The sequence below is a fragment of the Mauremys mutica genome, chromosome 9 (genome assembly GCF_020497125.1).
Source record: "Mauremys mutica isolate MM-2020 ecotype Southern chromosome 9, ASM2049712v1, whole genome shotgun sequence".
Taxonomy (NCBI): domain Eukaryota; kingdom Metazoa; phylum Chordata; order Testudines; family Geoemydidae; genus Mauremys; species Mauremys mutica.
Genome location: NC_059080.1, coordinates 77,791,057 through 77,812,508, shown reverse-complemented (window position 1 = coordinate 77,812,508; position 21,452 = coordinate 77,791,057). Strand labels below are relative to the sequence as shown.

At 41.3% G+C, this 21,452-nt stretch overlaps 1 long non-coding RNA gene across 3 annotated transcripts in view; it reads left to right on the top strand.

Moving 5' to 3' along the window:
* The window catches only part of LOC123377394, a 185,057-nt gene that overhangs the window by 79,826 nt on the left and 83,779 nt on the right, over positions 1–21,452 (top strand). For all 3 annotated transcript variants that reach the window (XR_006582195.1, XR_006582194.1, XR_006582196.1), the window contains exon 4: positions 20,059–20,179. This is a non-coding gene — a long non-coding RNA (uncharacterized LOC123377394). The remainder of the gene's footprint in view (positions 1–20,058; positions 20,180–21,452) is intronic.

Below are 21,452 nucleotides of genomic sequence, written 5' to 3'. Positions count from 1 at the left end.
GTTTCCCTTGAAACAAACATAATTCAAAGAAGTCTCTGCACTATTTCTCTCTCCTTACTGAAGTTTCTCCTCTCATTTGCCCTCTAAATCAGTACCCTTTTCACACATGGGTGAACTTGGAAAATCATTTAGAATGGAAATAGGCTCAACCTGCTCAGCAAACATCAGGTAATTATGCCTGGAAGGCTTGTTGGTAGGTTATATATTTGTGGGTAATCTTTCCAGCCACTTTTCCACTCTGTATATCTTAACTAAAACCCATTGAAATGGGCAAAGAGAGAGACCAATTTGAGAGGAGCCCTGCTCCATTTATATATTGCCCAGTATACTTCCCACATTCTTGGGAGATTTTCCCCTTTCATTCTCTCCCTTCCCAAAAGTTATTTTATTGGGCTGAATTTCCCTTTCACTCCTCTGGAGCCTGATTCCACCAATCTTAGGGCAGTTGCAGAGTGTTTCTTGCAAACAGTGCAAACACTCCTTTGTCTTCAGGGACAACATGCTGTGCTTACTCAGGGATGGCGAACCACAGCCAGTGGGAGCCGTGGTGCGCCGAACCTGCCGAGGCAGCAGGTAAACAAACTGGCCCGGCCTGCCAGGGTGCTTACCCTGGTGAGCGTGTGCCAGAGGTTGCAGACCCCGCTGTAGACCCTGAGCCTGCAAACATATATATGCATGCATTACATGAGACTACTCTTGTGTAAAATTACTCATGCATAAGTGTTCACAGGTTCTGTGCCTTTGTCCTTTTTTAGGCTAAATTGTCATTAAAGTCATGGACTAAAATGGATTTTTTTATCTGTGCTGAAATGGGCCCATTTAAAAATTAATATGACAAATGTGAACCCTGAAAAACCCTTACAAATGATAGAAACAGTTATTCCCATCCTGTGGGAAGTCCTATAGAACAGGTTCTCTAGAGATGTAAATGAGGAGAGCTCAATTGAACTTAAATGGAGCTACATGGATTCACACCAACTCAGATTCTAGCCTACAGTACCTTGGAGTTTCACTCTCTAGTGGCATGCATCAGTGTAACTGACCTACCTTGTCCTTTTCATTTACCTCATCCTTATTAGGCACAGACTCTGGGTGTGACACAAGCGAAACCTTCTCTTTGGCTCCTCCTCCCATCAGTCCCAATACAAGAGTAAAGCAGGCAACCATGTGATGCTACCTCACTCTCTAGGGGGAGTGGTTTTCAACCATTTGTCATGTGTGGACCACTTTGGAGATCTTAGACATAATCTGGGGACCCCACTTGAAAACCACTGTTCTTTCACAGACCCCTTAGACATAGTCTGCAAATCCCAGAGGTCCGCAAACCACAGGTTGAAAACCACTGCTCTAGGGGAATACTTGTTCCAGCCATGTTGCTGCCATAGCAGGCCCTGAGCCTTCCTGCAGAAAAAACCTTATTTTACAGTTAACTCTTCAGACCTGATTATCCCAAGCCTTGTGGCTGGTTCTAGCCAGACAATATTAGCAATACATTCATAATGCACAGCACCCTGGTCTTTTCTTGTGCCCCACCAAAGGTGCAATAACAACTGCTCTAAATTTTAAAAGATATCCTGTAAGCAAAAAACCAAACAAAACTAAAAAACAAAACAAAACAACAATAGAGCCCTGCAAAAGAATAAATGGGAAGAAAACTTTAATCAACCTAAAGATGTTCCTAGAAAGAAAAAAAAAAAGCAAAGTAATCATTGCATCAAATCCAACTGTGTTTTGGATTAAACTAAATGATGCTGGGCTCTTCACCCTCAGGCTGTGTTTACTTTTGTTGATAGCTTGTAAAAGAAGAATCTTGAGCTTTGTCTGAAAAGAATGCAGTTTTCTAGCAGAGGACTGATAGAGATCACAGAATGATCAAATACCTGTAGGTGTATGCCTCTGAGTACAATGCTAGTGAATACCTTATTTGGGAGAATCCCTAGTCAAATGTGGCACGGCCAAAACAGAAAGCTTTAGAAAATGTCACTTGTAGTGTGAGAAAGAAGAAATGAAACAACAGGTTTAGGTAATCGCTAAAGTCCATTCTTTGATTGGATCATAGCACTTCCTGACAATTACATTATGGATTTTATAATTGGGTTATTTATTATGGAATGTTATTGATGCCTCAGTGGACTTTGGACAACAAGATATATTTGTTGCACTCCCATGACGCTTCACACTATTTGTGTGTGCGCTAGATGACTCATATTTACTATACACACATTTGACCAAAGATTGTCCATTGTCACCTTGAATCTATTGTCAAGGTATTGCTTCTTTCATGGAGTTCAGAGTTTTATTGTCCCCAGTTACCAGTCTTATGGCCTATCACAAATACTATGTAAATAAAACTTAGAAAACTGAGACTCACTAGGGCCCCTTATCAAAGGTACTAGGCAAGATGCTCCTCTTACTTGCACCATGTAAATCCAAAGTATGTTTGATAAAGGTCCCTAATGAATCTGAGATTTCTAAGTTATTAAGAACGTATTTAAAGAGCTAACTTTCATAATTACATATAATTTGCACATCACCACAAATTTCAGCTTATGGCCACCCTTCCCCAAATAGTGCCTAGTAAGACATGGCCCAGGCTGCACGAAACTTGGCAACAAGAAGCCTGGAGCATGTATGTACAGATTGGAGGTTGTCTAGGGATGCTGCGATGGGGTGGAGATTGTCTGGGACTGCTAGGCTCAGTAGGTAGATGCTGGGGTGTCTGAGTTGGTGCGTGCTAGAGGGTAGCTTAGGGTACTCTTGAGCACCTTTTCTCCCTGCCATCCAACTTGTTATGTGCTGCTGCCACATCAGCTCCACCTCTGACTCCCCTCCTCTGGCTGCTGATGCTGTCTCAGCTCCTTTCCTTCTCTGCCAGGGGGCACAACCAGCGAGGAGGCAGGCAGGCCACACATGCCTCCTGAAGCCAGGCTCCACAGCAGCATCTAGTGGCTGCAGGAGCAGCTACAGCTCCTGTCCATAGCTCAGCATGGCTTGTTAGCCTGGTGAATGTTGCCCTTTTGTGAAGTATCAGAGGGGTAGCCGTGTTAGTCTGGACCTGTAAACAGCAACAAAGAGTCCTGTGGCACCTTATAGACTAACAGATGTATTGGAGCATGAGCTTTCGTGGGCAAATACGAAAGCTTATGCTCTAATACATCTGTTAGTCTATAAGGTGCCACAGGACTCTTTGTTGCCCTTTTGTGAGTGGTTAAAATCACCCAGCCTGGTACTATAGAACACTGTGTAAGGTAAGTTATAATTCCTGTTGTTTCTTAATTAGAATCAGCATTATTTCTTGATTTCATGTTTAATACTGTTCAACATCATGAACCTGAGATGTTGCATTTTCTTTCTCAGTGTACAAATGAACCCTATTTTATTCATACTATTTGTATCTTTAAGAGATTGCTGTTTGACCTACTGTACTCTAGTCCCTTGTCCGTGTTTTACTTCTTGATGTAACACAAAGATCCATTTCAACTGCATTGATGTTGTACTTGTGTTTGGAATATAATACTTAAAGCATGCACATTGAGATCTATTTTGAGTAAAGATGAAATTCTATAAGTAGAAAGAAAGTCACAGGGGGCCCAAACTGTTTCAGTAGTCTCACATTATAAACATGTTTTGCCACCGTTAATAGCTTTCTAAGTCTATAAAACATATAGAAATTGTCTTTAAAATAACTATCCTAAATGCTAACTGTATCTCCTACAGTAGATAGCATGTAATAGTTTGCATTCACTCTGTATAGCTCTCAAACCAAATAACTCAGTTACAAAATGCAAATGAGGCATAAAATAATTTATGAGAGGATTAAATCTGACAAAAGGGTCCTTTTAGCTGGATATAAGATTTATGAGATTTCAACGTGGATTTTTTTAATCAAAAGATTCATTCCTTATGCATATTATATAGCCCAGAGTCAAAACCCAGCTCAGGCTTATTGGGACTAAAATATTACTACCTGATGGTTGTTTGTTTGGAACAATAAGATCAATTCCCTATGGGGAAGTGTCCACGTCAAAAAACTGATTGGGAAACTTTTTGGCATTGTCAGGAGAGAAGTAAAGTTACCATAGGCACGGACACATCCCTTTCACTCTGAATGGTAGGCACTGGGCATGGCATTGTTGGCAAAATTGTACTGCCACTGCCTGGACTCTGCATAGTCTGTGGGTGAGTAGAAGGCTTTAATCTATTGGTATCTTTAATGACCAGTAAATTGATTCCTTCTCTTTGGGTTGATGCCAGCAGTTTCCTTAATATCTCTAATGTTCCAGTCATGAAATCATCTGATAATTCATAGGACAGTCATAAAGTAATCAATCAATTGCCTGAAAACAGATGGCTCCTATCAGCAGAGAAGAGCCAGACCCTTTGAAGTTATAATTGACCAGAGAAACTGGTTTACAGTAGAAAATAGTGCTGCTTTACATTTCTAACACCAAGAGGAAGTGGAGAATACGAGTATTAATTAGGATTAAAAAAGAAAGTAACTGGCTTAGTATAATATGACAGTTATGCCAAATAGAATACCACATTTCGTAGTTGTAGAAATCCCATGTCCCATTTCTGTGTTATGTCTTGGGTGACGGCCAAACTACTTTGTGAGAAGGGTATTCTCTATTATTTTTAGATAATTGCCAAGAGATGAGACCTATTATTTTTAGGTCACTGGAGAGGGGTGGGATCAGCTATTTTTAGGTCACCAAGTTCCCCATCCTTTCTCTCTCTTTCTTTTAATGCTCATTTTGCCACTCTTTGTGCGGTTTTTGTTTTTAATTCTGTAGCAGTTCTGAACGGTTGAATGATAGAAGCCATCCATGGCTCAGGAAGAGATTTGGTGGATAAGCTTGCAGTTTTATTTTGTTGTTTTCCAGTTATTTCCTTCCACTCTTTCTTGATACAGATGCTTTCTCAAATACAGACTACAAAAATACGTCAACCAAAAAGAGCAGAAACAGACATTTAAAATCAAATATCAAATAGAAACAAAAGGGTCAGGTTTCTCGTGCAACTGCAACTTTACTTTGAATGTCAGTAGGAGCCAGGCTTATTTAAAATTATGAAGGCAAATTTGAAAAGCAATGGAAAGGATTTGTGGATAACAGATGCATATCACAACAGCATAATCACCGGGCAGTGAGGCATTAGAAATGCTTCCTGTATATTTAAATTTTCTGTGAGCCACATTCTGCTGCTCTTACTCACATTAAGTGATTTCTCCTGGGATCAATGGGACGACTCATGAACTAAGTTACTACAGTACTCACTATAAATAAGAATGTCTGGATTTGCCTGTACATTAATAAGGCAGTAGTATGTTTCTCGTTTGTAAGCAAGAACTATTTCTAAATATCAGATCACATCTTCCAATTTTGATCAAAATGGGTCACTTACTTGGGGTGACATTTTCCTTTAATGCCTCTTTTCAATCAAGCTAAACAGAATGATTGGCAGTACACTGGCCTGATCCTGTGAGGTGTTGAGCGCCTCTGTCAAAGTACTTGGGCCAAGATCCTCAGCACCTAACTCCCATTGATTTCAAAGGAAGTTAGGCACCATGAAGGATCAGGTCCAACTCATTTCCTTGCATAAGAAGTAAGAGGCTATCAAGTGTGCTAGGAAAAAGAATACAGCAGAGTGGAGGAAGTGTAAGTAGCGTGTTACAGTAACATACACGTTGTTATACTAGTTACAGCAATTATTTGTTTTTGATCAGTTCATCTCACCTGCTTCATCTTTCCTTAAACAGTTCACTTTAATCTGATACAGGCAGTAAATCTTTCTATTTCTTCTGTCTTTTAGGCTTGTGAGCCTTGTCTGTTTAAACATGAATGAGACTCCTATATAGGTTTCTTTGCTTACTTGCCTGGAGTGGGCAGGGACTACTGGGAACTCCTTACTAAAAGATTCCTGTTTATTTATCCTGGATTCTCTTCTTTTTTCATTTTGAAGTAAATGAAAGTAAATTAGAAGTAAATTAATGGGAGGAAAAAGTCTGTCTGTATCAGCACACAGACTCAGAGGGGGTCCTCCCCCAGCCAGTACAGAAATGGGGGGTTGCTGCCTTCTGAGCACTATTCCTCCATCCCCTTGAACAGCTCAGCTGCCTGTCCCCACCAGCACTTTGTGTGAAAAGGTCTCTGGAAGGAGGTTAGGTGGGAAAGCCTGAAGTTGGGGACTGGCACTGGCACTGTCCCCTGGTAACCTTGCAGAGAGATTCAAGTGAAGCAGCATTAACTCCCCCTAGGCCACCCATCAAATCGTTTCTATTGGGAGATGTACCTCAGAAGAGGAAGACCAGCAGAGCAATGCAGCACCGATCTGGGCCTGGGGGAGTGGGTCTTCCCTGTGTATCTCCAAGATCCTCATGCCTTGACAGCTGTAATCTGTTGTCTCCAGGCTCCTGCCTCTGGACAGGATGCATTATAGAAAATGTTTGAAGTTTAGAATAATACACATATTTCAATGATATACTCTTAATAAGGAGAGATAAAATAATCAGTGTTCAGGCTGAGTATTTTTTTCCAAGCTAGAGGGAAAGGAAGAAAGCCCTTGCAAAAGATCCAGGCCCAGGGGTGTTGGCACTTGGAAATGCATGCCATGCAAGCTGGTCTATTGCATAAACAAATAGGGCTGCTCTTCAAGTGTCTCTGAACCAGAGAGAACCATTCCTGATGGGTGATTCACAGAATGGGTGCGGGTCCAATTCCACCAGAAGTGAGGAAATGCCTCACATTCACACCTCATCTCTCCTCAATTCAGCAAGTATTGGAATATAAGAAAGATAAGATAATACTGAGATAAGTAGGAAATTTACACTGGAGAAGGGAAAAGAAAGGCTAGGGAGATGGAGAAGTACAATAGAATGGGGGAGGGAACTGAGATGAAAGAGAGGCTGATAAGAAAAGGAGGGAAGGATAACACAGCCTGTGAAGGGAACAGCAGGTTAAATCAACCTTCCCATAGGGCTGGTCCTAGGAGAGTGCCTTTGACTCCCACTGGATTCTGTGGAGAGCAATGCTCAGTATCTTGCAGGAGCAAAATGATAATAAAATCCTATTTCTCATGAAAAATGTATTAAATCAGAACTGAGAAATATTTTAACTTCCCTTTTTCTTTGATGTTAAAACACAAAATGCATTGGGGTTAGAACCTTAGGAGGCCTTATTCTTTTCTCAGTTACATCAGCATTAGGGCTCAACTCTTCCTTGCCTTAAACTGCTGTGATTTTACACCTCTGTGCCGAGTGGCCAACTCTACCATTCTGATTTGCAATTATTGTACAGCCATCTGGCACTCACCTCACAGAGGTGTGAATGACTAGACAAAGTACAAGACAGTGTAGAACCAGGCTCTAGGATTCTACAGTGTGAGTCTCCACAGAATGGCTCCAGTGTAAATCAGAAATATTCGTTTGGAATAATGCAGTAAGAAGAGGTAATGACATGCAGAAAGACAGGAGAATAACAACATAGGGTGAGTGAGGACAGAGATTATTTCAGAACTGGAGCTCATTTTTGCAGAATCTGGCTTTTTAAACAAAGAACCATGATGTTTTTAAATTCTGCTTATTGAATTAAGTTTATCTTCTGTCAAATGATTGCTTCAATTGGCTAAACAATCTGATACCTCTTTTTACAAAAGAATTTGCTCTCATGCCCCAGCACCATGTGATGGACCATCTAATAGCCCCTTCTGCTGGTGGGCAAAAGACTTTAAATATGAAAAACAGGTATGCTTTAGGGAAAAGTCCTATAGAATTTAATAGGGACTGAATTTATAGAAATTTAATAGGATTCTACAGAAAGTCTTCTAAAAATCTATTGAATTTAATAGAAAATTATGTAGTCTTTCTATCGTTTTTCTATCCATCTAATAGAATTCTATAGCAGGGATATAATTTTCTATTAAATTCTATAGGATGGTCCAGAAAGAGACATTTTATTATTTTTTATTAAATTCTATGTTAAGCATCTTTAATATTGATATTTTTAAAATACAAATATAAAATTTCCACTTTCCACTGTGGAGGGCCAGTCTGTTATGGTCCGTCCTTCCTGTTCCCATTCTGGCATTGCACCCAACCCTCACCCTTCACCTTGCGGGTGGTGAGCCCACGAGACGGGTCCACGTTGCCTTTTCGGACTTGGCCCACCACCCAGCCACGAGACTCTCACGTGACACCACACCCAGGGGTAGGTCCCGGGATCCCTAGTCCAGGCAAGGATCATGTGGTCATTTTTGGGCTTTCATGAGGGTCTTGATGTGAATCGTTTTTAGTCTGGAACCTCTGCCATGCTCTGTTTGCCTAGGGTCACCCTCCCAGGAGCTCTAGGATGCAGATGACATAGTCCTGGGGTTCGTCAGAACATGCAAGCCCCTCCACCGCAAGAAGGTAACAATCCTCGGAGGGGATCCTCACCTATGGTCATGAACTGTGGGTAATGACTGAAAGGACAAGATCGCAGGTACAAGCGGTGGAAATGAGGTTTCTCCACAGGGTGGCTGGGCTTACTATCTGAGATAGGGTGAGCAGCGCGGCTACTCAGGAGGGCATTGGAGTAGAGCCACTATTCCTCCGGATCAAGAGGAGCCAGTTGAGGTGGTTCAGGCATCTGATAAGGATGCACCCTGAGAAGCTTCCATTGAAACTCTACTGGGCACATCCCACTGGGCGGAGGCCCGAGGCTGACCCAGTACACACTAGAGGGGTTATATCTCTTGGCTGGCCTGGGAACGCTGGGAAATCCCCCAGGAGGAGCTGGAACCTGTTGCGGAGGAAAAGGAGGTCTGGTCCTCCCTACTCTCCATGCTGCCACCACAAACCCCACCAGGAGAAGCGGCATAAAGGAAAAAGAAGAACAACAAAAATAAAATAACTGATGATGCTTAATTTTGTTAATAGGTACTTTGTGGGGGTTCTCTTTGGCTTGCGAGAGTGTTCTCCGTAGGGCTGATCAGAATCTCTCAAAACCAAGGCAATGTTAGGCAAGGCAATAATTTTCTGCCTTTAGCTTGTAGTTCTGTTGGTCTTACCTAGTCTGATCATGTAGCTGTAGTTGGATAATATTATTATTGTTTGTGTTACATTAGCACCTACAGGACTAAGCTGAGATCAGGGACTCCTGGTGCTAGGCATGGTACACACACAGTAGAAGACATCCTTGTTCCAAAATCCTTTCAATCCAAGTAGGCAAGACAGTCAAAGGGTAGTCAAAAGGAAGTTTTATTATACAGATGGAGACCTGGGTCACAGAAAGATTCAGTGACTTGTTCAAAGTCACACACACACAAATCTATGGCCGAGCTAGGAGTTGAACCCAGGTTTCCTGGATCCCAATCCAGTGATTTCAACCATAAAACCATCCTTCCTCTAATAGCAAAAGAGATAGCTGGTGAATATTTCATTTTTCTGTTACTTCACTGTTGGTAACATATTACTGTATATGCTAGAGTTGTACCAGACCCAAACAGCTGGTACAACCTAACCTCTGTTTACCGCACCCAAAAAATCCTTTGGAGACGTTAGAGCCAAACTGTCTGAACTAGGCCTATTGCTATAATGGGCCAAAATGAAATACCAATTCCAAACACCCCCAAACTTTGGGAAAGTTCAGATTTGGATCCAGTTCTACATCTAAATGGCACAACTTCATCCCACCTCTGGTATGTCCCAGCACCCCAGGCACAGCAAACCTTCCCCAATCTCCAAGACAGATGGTACAAGCTTTGGGATGCTTTGTACTTGTCTTGAAAACTGACCCTTCCTTCATATCCACATCATCCTGGGAACATGCTGGCAGAACAGAGCTAAATGAAGGGCAGCAGCACACCAGGACATCTAATCAGTTTGACAGAAGCTGCTCCCTTGTTCCTCCAGCTCTATATCAAACAGTATCAAGAAGGATTCAACATTCAAAGCAATGTTCACTGGACCTCATCTGTCCTTCTTGCATCAGCCTTGCCAGTCACTTGAGAGCCCTTTGCTAGGAATAACCTTCAAACTATGTCATAATAACAGCAATCGTCATTAATCTAAAAAAAATAAGCCCTCCTTCTGAACCTTGGCTTGTCACTTTATCAGCATGGTGTTCGTTCATCCCTCTGCAAGGCCTTTAAAATGTTGGTCTCTGTTCATTTGAAAAGGAGACCCAGTATGGAAATAATACAAATGTTGGCAAAGAGAGGTTCTTTCTTTGTTTATTCATTGTTTTCCCTATATCTGCTGTCACCACTGAATGCCTGATGAGGTGCACACACAGTGGGACAGATCAGCTGATTAGACAGGATGGAATCAGGGAGAAAGGAAAGTTCAGCGGTACCCCTTAATGGCAGCAGTAATGAGAAATTAGGTCATTGTGCCTGCTGAGACTAGAACAGGGGCAGTTGATAATTCATAGAATTCAAGATCAGAAGGGACCATTATGATCATCTAGTCTGACCTCCTGCAAGATGCAGGCCACATAAACCGATCCACCCACTCCTGAACTAATTCTCTCCCTTGACTCTGCTGTTGAATGCTCCAAATCATGATTTAAAGACTTCAAGTAGCAGATAATCCACCAGCAAGCGACCCCTGCCCCATGCTTCGGAGGAAGGCGAAAAACCTCCAGGGCCACTGCCAATCTACCCTGGAGGAAAATTCCTTCCCGACCCCAAATATGGTGATCAGCTGAACCCCGAGCATGCGGGCAAGACTCTCCAGCCAGACCCTCTGGAAAAGGCTAACAATATCCCAACATTGACCCTTTGTACTAATTACCAGTGTGGCACGTTATTGACCTATTGACTAAACCCGTTATCCTATCATACCATCCCCTCCATAAACTTATCCAGCTTAATCTTAAAGTCATGGAGGTCCTTCGCCCCCACTGTTTCCCTCGGTAGGCTGTTCCAGAATTGCACTCCTCTGATGGTTAGAAACCTTCGTCTAATTTCAAGCCTAAATTTCCTGACTGACAATTTATATCCGTTTGTCCTCGTGTCCACATTAGCACTGAGCTGAAATAATTCCTCTCCTTCCCTGGTATTTATCCCTCTGATATATTTAAAGAGTGCAATCATATCTCCTCTTATCCTTCTTTTGGTTAAGGAAAACAAACCGAGCTTCTCAAGTCTCCTTTCATACGACAGGCTTTCCATTCCTTGGATCATTCTAGTGGTCCTTCTTTGTACCCGTTCCAGTCTGAATTCATCCTTCTTAAACATGGGAGACCAAAACTGCACACAATACTCCAAATGAGGTCTCACCAATGCCTTATATAACGGGACTAGCACCTCCTTATCTCTACTAGAAATACCTCGCCTAATGCATCCCAAGACCGCATTAGCTTTTTTAACGGCCACATCACATTGCCTACTCATAGTCATCCTACGATCAACCAGGACTCCTAGGTCCTTCTTCTCCTCCTCCGTTACTTCCAACTGGTGCGTCCCCAGCTTATAACTAAAATTCTTGTTAGTCATCCCTAAATGCATAACCTTACACTTCTCATTATTGAATTTCATCCTGTTACTAATACTCCAGTTTACAAGGTCATCCAAATCTCCCTGGAGGATATCCCGATCCTTTTCCGAATTGGCAATACCTCCAAACTTGGTGTCATCCGCAAACTTTATCAGCCCACTCCTACTTTTGGTTCCGAGGTCAGCGATAAATAGATTAAATAAAATCGGACCCAAAACCGAACCTTGAGGAACTCCACTGGTAACCCCCCTCCAACCCGACAGTTCCCCCTTCAATACGACCCTCTGCAGTCTCCCCTTTAACCAGCTCCTTATCCACCTCTGGATTTTCATTTTGATCCCCATCTTTTCCAATTTAACCAGTAATTCCTCATGCGGTACCGTATCAAACGCCTTACTGAAATCTAGATATATTAGATCCACCGCATTTCCCTTGTTTAAAAAATCTGTTACTTTCTCAAAGAAGGAGATCAGGTTGGTTTGGCATGATCTACCTTTCGTAAAACCATGCTGTAATTTGTCCCAGTTGCCATCGGCCTCAAGGTCCGTAACCACTCTCTCCTTTAAAATTTTTTCCATGATTTTGCATACTACAGATGTTAAACTAACAGGCCTGTAGTTACCTGGGTCACTTTTTTTCCCCTTCTTGAATATAGGAACTATATTAGCTAATCTCCAGTCAAACGGTACAACCCCCGAGTTTAGAGATTTATTAAAAATCATCGCTAACGGGCTTGCAATTTCACTTGCCAATTCCCTTAATATTCTAGGATGAAGATTATCCGGGCCCCCCGATTTACTTCCGTTAAGCTGTTCAAGTTTGGCTTCTACCTCAGATACCGTAATGTCTACCCCCATATCTTCATTCCCATCAGTCCCTCTATCACTATTCCTTAGCCCTTCATTAGCCTCATTAAAGACCGAGGCAAAATATTCGTTTAGATATTGTGCCATGCCAAGATTATCCCTAATCTCCACTCCGTTTAAAGTTTTAAGCGGTCCCACTTCTTCCTTCTTGGTTTTCTTCCTATTTATATGGCTAAAAAACCTTTTGCTATTGGTTTTAATCCCCTTCGCTAGGTCCATCTCCACCCGTCTCTTTGCCTTTCTCACTGCTTCCCTACACCCTCTGACCTCAATAAGGTAGGTTTCTTTGCTGATCCCTCCCATTTTCCACTCCTTGTACGCTTTCTGTTTTTTCTTAATCACCCCTCTGAGACACTTGCTCATCCAGCTCGGTCTAAAATTGCTACCTACGAACTGTTTTCCCTTTCTCGGGATACAGGCCTCTGACAGCTCCTGCAACTTCAACCTGAAGTAACCCCAGGCGTCTTCCGCCTTTAGATCCCTAAATATGTTAGTCCAATCCACTTCCCTAACTAGTCGCCTTAATTTAGTAAAGTTAGCCCTTTTGAAATCGTAAACCTTAGTCTCAGATGCAATATTGTTTATCCTTCCATTTATTTTGAAACGAATTAGCTCGTGATCACTTGAGCCAAGATTGTCCCCTACAACTATTTCCTCAACAAGGTCCTCGTTACTCACCAAAATCAGATCTAAAATGGCATCCCCCCTCGTCGGTTCAGCAACTACTTGATGAAGGAATTCATCAGCTATCACGTCTAGGAAAAGCTGAGCCCTATTATTATTATTAGCATTTGTTCCCCAGTCTATATCCGGGAAGTTAAAGTCTCCCATGATCATACAGTTCCTATTAGTATTTACCTCCTTAAAAACATTAAAGAGCTCTCTATCCATATCCAGGCTAGATCCCGGCGGTCTATAGCACACCCCAATCACTATCCCAGGGGACGCTCTAGTAGTTTTCTTCCCCAATGTGACCATTGCCCAAACAGACTCCGTATTATCCATTGCATTGCTAGTTATTTCGTTACATTTCACCTCATTATTGACATACAATGCTATTCCCCCACCTTTACCTTTGTTTCGGTCTTTCCTAAACAGCACATACCCTTCCATACCTGTACTCCAGTCATGGCTACCGTTCCACCATGTTTCGGTTATTCCTACGATATCCGGTTTCAATTCTCGGACCAGGAGCTCTAGTTCCTCCATTTTGTTACCTAAGCTTCTCGCATTGGTGAACAAACATCCTAATTTTTGCTGTTTGGCTCCTCTCACCCTTTTCACCCAACTTGGTAGGGACACAGTACTACCAGTATGACCTGTCGGTCTAGTATCTGTCCCCCCCTTTTCCTTATACCTAACCCTCCCCCTCTGTCTATATCTGTTGTTATAATTGACCCCCCTGCTATACATCAGAGCCCATGCATGTCAGGGTGACTTTAGCCAATATGGAAAAGGTGCAGGGTGCCAGGGTGGAGCTCAGCCAGAGAAGCCTTTGTGGGGCCAGGGTCTGGCGAAAGTAGCAGCAGTGGAGTTGGGAGGAGGAAGTGGAAGCGTGGTAAAGGACTCAGGGTTGGGGATTGGCTGTCACCTTCCTGGAACTGGCTTCCAGTGCCGTTCAGGAAACAGTCCAGATTTGTGTTTCTGAGTTTGGCCCTGCTCTGAAAGAAAGAGGATATTTTAACTGCTGATGAAAAACCAGACACATACCACAAGACATTATAAAAACCTAGATAGACAAAGCTAGACAGATACTTTGGTATAAAGTTTTTATTGGAACTCACTTTAAATGTCCTGCCTAGCTCACTGGGGGATTCCTCACTCCTGAGTAATGTAGTCATCCCAAACTCATGCAATGAAACAGTCACACCTCACCAGATCAGACCATCATGTCTCTCATTCGCTCTCTAGCACTCTCTCCCTTTGTGTATCTGCACATCATACCCCTTATTGACATACAGAAGTTACATCAGTTATATCAGAGCTTTTAAACCAGTTTAGTTAAACTGGTGCAAAACCCTGTTTAGACAAGTTTAAGCAAGTCTCATTTCATTTTAGTTTAAACTTGTTCCTAATTAACATAAGCTAAATTAGAATAAACCAGGGTTTTATCAATGTAAGGTCAAGGGTCCACACAGGCTTTTGCACTGGTTTAACTAAATCAATTTTAAATCACACAAAAATTAAACTGGTACAACTTTACCAAGAGTTTTGTAAGAAAATTTAAAATACAATTAATTCATTAACAAATTTTGTGACTTTTTTTTGTTTGTTTTTCCATTGACGTTATCGGACCACCAAATCATAAAAAAAACCCAAACCAAAACAAAAAAACAACAACACAGATTTCTGTACTATTTTCATGTTATATCCAGACAATAGAGGTCTTTTTGATTAATGTTATTTCCATCATTCAAAATTTTCTCATCTTTCATGCCATGCGAATGTTGGCTTTTACCCAGTTCAGGGCCTCATTGTTGGCTATATTTTTCTGGATATGTTGGAGTGCACATATAAATTCTGTCATCAATGAAGACTGAAAAACATGCATCAAGGCTGCCAAGCTGATAAGAAGGGAGACACTGTGAATATGAACTAACCACTATGTGATAGAATGAAAAACAGTGTGGCAGGGAAGTTATGTTAAAGTGATACAACTGGGGCTGAATTTAAAATAGTGTGACAACTTGACAAGTAGGTTTTTTCCCCTAGGGTTGTCTCCTAGGGAAATGTTCCTGGTTGGTTCTGCAAGGGAAATGAAAAATGGTCCACCTGGAGTGTTTTAACATTTAGTTGCTTTCCTTCTTTTCACTGGAATTTTACAGCCTGATTATTTAGCTTGCGAAGGATTATTCAGTGGTGTTTATGGCTGTCAAGAAACTATTTTTTAAATCAGTGTAATGCTAGTTTAGAAAGCTTTTTATTTTCTTTGCTCTCCACTGTTTAGTATACTCTGAGATAATTTGTTTAACCACCTATCTCATTTGACTGGTTACAGTGATTCATAGATTTGGAAGTCCAGAAGGGCCAGATCATTTTGTCTGACCTCCTACATACACAGGTCAGATAATTTAAAACAGTGATTTATGCATCAAGACCATAACTTCTGAGGGGGCGAGGGGAAATTGGCATCTTTGTGTTCCCCTGATACTAATAGCTGGAGCTGTATCAGCCCTTTTTGTAACTTAGCGTATGTTAAGGGCTTCTCTGAATTACATTGTGTGTAACCAGCAGCCTAAATGGCCAGGGGTCTCGTGGAGTGTCATGTGTTCTGCCTCACCCCCTTCCTTCCTGACACGTCCGCTTCCTGCACCCATCACAATGCTTACACAAAGGGAGTTGGAGGTACAGAAGCAACAATGCTGACCTTGTGCCACCTGAGGATGGGGGAATCCTTGGCTTACCTTTTAGGGTAGCATTGTGGCTTCTTGGTACTGCCTCAGCAGTAAAAATGGCCAAAGCAAAGGATCGAGCCCCAGGACCTCATACTAGTGGATTTCTTCTCTGTTGTTCCATAAAGAGTATGGGGTTTGTCTCCTCCAGAGACCAGCACAAAGAACACCTAAATCTCTGGCCTAGAGAATCTATGGATCTCTCAAGATATGCACAGATCTTGGGGAAAGCCTCAAAGGTAGTTTGTAGGATAATGGCTATGTGTCTCCACTCTGCCTCTTGGTCTCCCTACCCCTGTCCCTCTAGCCCCATAGATTCCTCAGCGGCTGCTACCGCCAAATGCTGAAGTTCAAAATGTTCATCATAGAGAATCTAGGTAAAGTAGTGCTCACAGAGTCAGTGGTAATTTAATCTCTGATATTCTGTGAGGTAGATAATGAAATAGTGCTGTGAAGTGGCAGTCTCAAACCCAGCCCATTCTTGTGGGCTTGATCCAAAGCCCATTGAAGTCAGTGGAAAGACTCCATTGACTTCAATGGGTTTTGGATAAAGTCCCATGCGTGAGGCTATTGTTCCCCACTGAGCACCATAAAGGGGCTTCTGAAGGATGGGAGGAATGAAGGTGCCATACAGGCACCATTTCCCCCTTCCACTACCTCTGTCTGGATCCTCCTGAGGAGGAGGATAGAATGGTTTGGCTCTGTTTTGTAGAGTAGGATGAGACTGCTATAGTTGTATTGTTTCATTTTGTAATATCTTGTCTTTATATGGCACTGTTCATCTTCAGAGAACCCAAAGCAATTGCCAAATTTACCAGGAATAGTTTCATCCACCACTGAAATGCCGCCACCGCTGGGATGAAATATGGCATTTGTTCAGCTGTACCCAGCAGCAGTGCTACCTGACACTTTAGAACAAATGAGGGATATTGTGCCTATTTGAAAGTGCAAGGAGAATTTAGAAAAGCAAAATTCCAGTTGCTGATTGAGTAGAACTTGGGCCAGGACACAGAGGGAATGTTCTTTCTGTTAGGAAGAGTGCCATAGGATTGGTGGTTTGGCTGGATAATTTGTTTAATATTTCCTTCATGTAGTATGAAAAAGTAGAAACCTTTGGATTTCAGTATAGAAGTTTTCCAATATTAACTGAAAAGTGCAGGTCATTAGGTATATTACAATGATCTGAGGGCCTTATTTAGTACAGTAATTTGAACATATCTTTTTCTTTCTTAATAAAGGAAACTGTTGTCTTAATCTCTCTCTCAGCACATTATGTTCTCTAGAGAAGGACCAAGAGACAAAGGACACATTGTGTAGGATATCATTACTGCTATGCCATATTTATCGTATCTCATATCTGTGAAATACGAAAAAGGGATGCTTATCTCATCTTATACAAATAACTTAGGCTACAGTTTCATTGATACAAACTTTCTTTGGCTCATTTCTGTAAACCAGTAACTATTTAAGCCCATCTCTTCCAGAAATACCAATGTGATATGATATGTTTGAGATTTGTCTCATTTTGTCTATAATGAACACCATTTCTTTAAGCTCTTCTACCTTTTCAATTGTATCATTATGGTAGGTTTTTCTTTCAATAACCAATCATAGTTCTATTTTCTGGTTATTGCAATTACAACTTTGAGTATACTTCTCTTTGGAATTAGCAATTTCAGTAGGCATATTTCCCAAAAGCAAAATAAGGTGACGTTTTCAAAAATTGTCTGTGAAATATGTTTTGTATTTATTTATGAGTGTGAATCCTGCACATTTTTATTTCTAGATAATCTCCAAAAGCATATGAGCAATTAGCTGTTGTACCATGGGATTTTTAATAACGATAGGAAGTTGAGGCTTCAGTGTTACTCAGTATCCCCAGAACCAAGGCTTTCTGCATCACTATGTTACCCAGTATCATACTGAGACACTGGCTGAATACAGACTCAAAGCAAAGGATGTTACTTATGGAATTACAAATACCACTTTCTGTAGTATCTAGGTTTCCTTTTCAAGTATTCCACCAGCCCTACACTGCTTAACTTGGGAATGGTAATGGGATCACAGCACAAAGGATACATTTTTTCATATCACAAATGAAGTCAGCACAATTTTGAGCATTGAATTTGGCATTAACAGCTGCTGCAAAGCCTTAAATGGGTCACTTTGAGCCCTATGGAAAAGACGGCTAGCATTTCTCGGGAAGTGCTGTATGCCCTCAACCACCAATGAAGTCATTTCCCCGAATCAAACCCTTTATTTTTGCATAGGTCTCATATAAATTTTGACTATACTTTTGTCATTCTGACATGCTGTAGTGAGTTTCTTTTTCACAGTGTCCTCACTGAATGTGAACAATTATAAGCAATGCTCCGAATGAGGGGTGGGCTGTAAGTGATGCACCAGCTTTTCCCTTATTTTTTTCAAACCAACTGCAGTGAAAAGCCAGCGTGTGGCATAATCACCTGTTCACTTCAGTTCCGTCAAGGAGATGAACTCAAACTTCCTCAAGAAACTGCTTCAATGTCTTGGCCATTTAAAGATACACATATTAGTACTGTCAATGGCATCGTTGTTTTCTCATATAGAAATGAATCCTTACATTTTATTTTTAATCTTAATTTTCTTCTGTGGTTTTGTAACATTAAAACTGGCTTTTAAGTGGGAACATGTATTTGATGAGTGGTAAAAATGGACTCTAGGGCAGTATGTAATTCTGGAGTGGAATATCCCAATTAGGTGAAAGTCCAGTCTCTCTGAATCTTCATAAATCAGAATGAAAACACTATGTCACCTCTTTCTATATGAAATGAACTATCTGCATTGAGAGGCTACAACAAACAGTCAGGGCCACTTCAGGATACACTCAGGTGGACATTTTTGGTCTGTTGCACTTTATTACACTTCGTTCATTGTTGATTGTGTTCCTCAACTTCTGTTTGTAGCATGTAAACAGAGCTGCATAAGGAAGGGCAAGAAGATAGAAAACTCTCTGTAGATTTGTCAGAGAATCTCTATAATTTTGCACAAAGCAGGCTTTAGACCAGCCCAGGCTCAGCTTATCATGATGTCTTAGATCTCTGCACGTCCCCCATTCCAAGGCAAGAGCTGCTAACCACACCAGAGCTGAGGACAGCAAATACAAGAAGAATTTTAAGCATTTACCACCAAAATACTGTATATATTAAAAATGCTGTCAGTGTTTACTGACAAAGCCTAGAGCACCATTGGATTTGTTATTTTTGCTCTCTGTTTCATGCTGAGTGCAATGATCAGTCTCCGATTAGACTAATTCAGTTTGAATGCTTGGACAGATTTAAAGACAGAAGAAAAGAGTTAACATAGCACCCTAATGTGAATTGCCTTTCCATATCATTTTAAGTGCAGTATATCTCCCTGAAGTCTGTTGCATAAAGTACCATATTTTAATAAATGTTTTAAAAGGGATGGATCCATTAAGGAGCCTGCAGCAGGGATGTAACTTAGATCAGCCTCTCATCTGCTCTAAAACTTCTTTGGGCCAGCACTAGCACAGACTCAGACCAGTCCTTAGAATCAGGGAGCCATAAGCAGTTCCCCACACACTCTCTTACTCTGAGTGAAGCTGAGTCACAGTTTACAACCTGGTCTCAGGACTACAGCTGTGCATTGCCATTATGTGGGTCACATGACCTGGTTGGGGTTACGGATGGGGTGTGTGGGAGAGGGGCTCCTTGCACCCATCCTTCATTCTATGTAAGTGCAATGGCCAGTAACAATCAGCCCTTTGGAAAACATATTTTAAAATGACTGTAAAAGGATCACAAATTGGGCTGATGTCCTGTTTTGTTTGTTTATGAAGTGCATAGAAGGTCTGAAAAGTTTCTCTTTTGTTTTTTTAAACTTATTAGAAGTATGAGGAATGTTAAGTCTACCCTGATTTTGCTGGAGAATCTTTGGGAGGTCTCAAGGATGTTTATTGTGAGTTCTCACCCCAAAATTGATGGGGGCAAAGGTGTTGAATCTTTAACAAAAGTTTACTTTATCCAAGATGCTAATTAGTCATTGGAATTAATATGTGCTAACAAGAACAAAACATTTTAATCAGCTTAACTAAAAATACCTGTTCAGTTGCTCTACTTCCACTGTCTTGTGATGTCACTATTTCAAAACTTCCTCTGTCAGCAGAGTTTTCCAGTTTAGAGAGGACCAGAATTTCTAATGTAATATAAGAAGCAGAAATTTTTTGTTTTGAAAAACTAAATATCTTTCTGGCCTTCTCTATCCATCACAAAGAAAGAAACTGACAAAAAAGGCATAAGCCCAATTTTTTCTCCTGTTGCAGGTTCCGGTTAACATCTACAAGGCATGTCTTGTGATTAGTGACTCAGCCTGGGAGTTGTATTACTGAACTGTCCAAATCATTTAACATTTTAAGAGGACCAAGTGAAGCCATCTTAGAAAAGGTTGGTTAGTCAGACATTCAATCAGTTGAAAATATGAGTAAATCTGCCTGACATCATTGCACAGGCTTCTGCATATGTAAGTGTTTGTTGCCTTGTAAAAATTAAATATGAACTGAAATACTTTAAAAAATACTATTTAAAATCCACAATCAGTAACAAATAGATTTTAAATGATAAATAAATATATATAAAAAAGAATTCCCTCCACATTTATGTACCTAGCAAGATCTGAATTTGAATTTCTATGTTTCTGTCGTCATCACTAATACCTAAAAAAGCACAGAGCAGCAGGCCCTTACATTATTTTATATTAGGGTATATATATATATCCTAATACACATTCAAAATGCTTCATTCTGAGTCAGTTCTGCAGTAAAGTGCATTTTTCCATTATGGTGCGTTGCCTCATGGGAGTTACAGTTTGGGAGCCCTATTTTCCGTTATGGCTGTCCGTCAAACTCAGTGTCCTATACTGAGAGCCCTCCTTGGGCAGAACTCCCATTGAAATGTCTGGGCATTCCATACTTGAAGGCCTTGTAAATCAAGCTTATGTATACAGATGCTCCCTGGGTTTCGCAAACACGACTTACGCAAATTCGCACTTAAGGAAAACGTTCTGTAAGCTAGAAATAGGAGGTGGGGGTGTTTTTTGGTTGTTTTTTTTTGCGTAATTTTTGGGTATACATTTCCGACTTATGCAAAATTCGAGTTACGCAAGACGTTCTAGAATGGAACACTTGTGTAAGTCGGGGAGCGTCTGTACAGACATTTAGTCTGCAGCAAGCTGGAGTGTAAATGTACCCCACACAAGCCTGCTACAGAATATCTGTCTGCGGACTAACAGTGTGGACCCTGCTGACATGCATTAACAGTTTTTTAGTGCTCTTTTATCTAGTTCTTGTTGATATGGGACCAAAGTGCCTTAACTGACTTCTCCAATTAGATTGGATGTCTACACTGCAGTTAAAAACCCATGGCTGGCCAATGGCAGCTGATTCGGGCTCATGGGGCTGAGGCTAAGAGGCTGTTTAATTGTGATTGAGGGTATGGCTACACTTGCAGCTGTACAGTGCTGGGAGTTAAACCTATCTTCGTACAGCTGAGTAGGGAAAGTGCTGCAGTCTGTCCACACTGACAGCTACCAGCGCACTGTCGTGGCCACATTTGCAGCATCTGCAGTGGCATTGAGAGCGGTGCATTATAGGCAGCTATCCCAGCATTCAAGTGGCTGCAATGTGCTTTTCAAAATGGGGGGCGGGGTGGAGTGTGACAG